Below are 512 nucleotides of genomic sequence, written 5' to 3' on the forward strand. Positions count from 1 at the left end.
GATAAATAACATAGTTATGTATAATATATTACATTTCTGACTGTATATCCCTGTAATTATTAAACACTGTAGCTTTAAGTACACCACCATAACGGCTAGGCAGAGCACAGGAGAAAAAAAGGTATTATGTTACTAGCCAATACTACGTAATATTAGCACCTTATACATAAGCTATGGAGACTTAACACATACAGAAAAAAGTTCCTCACCCGCTGAAAATCACCTTAAAACACATTAACACACATTAAACATGTTTTATCACATAAGCACTAACATTGTGCCACTTCAGAGGGTGCAGGTCATTCAAATAAAGATTATTTTTAACTATCTTTCTTTTACTACATGTCAATCTTAGTTTCTTCTTCTGTATTTCGGTCTCTTCTTCTCTGTATCTCGCGGTAGCCACTAACTAACACGTAGTTTCAAAATAAAGTCCCTCAAAACAAGAAAAATGTAAAGCATAATAAATTCACAAAAAATCCCTTTTATCTCCTCTTTCTTTCATCTTTTCT

The sequence above is a fragment of the Cyprinodon variegatus genome, unplaced genomic scaffold, assembly GCF_000732505.1.
Source record: "Cyprinodon variegatus isolate N-32 unplaced genomic scaffold, C_variegatus-1.0 Scaffold1046, whole genome shotgun sequence".
In the NCBI taxonomy this organism is placed as follows: Eukaryota; Metazoa; Chordata; class Actinopteri; order Cyprinodontiformes; family Cyprinodontidae; genus Cyprinodon; species Cyprinodon variegatus.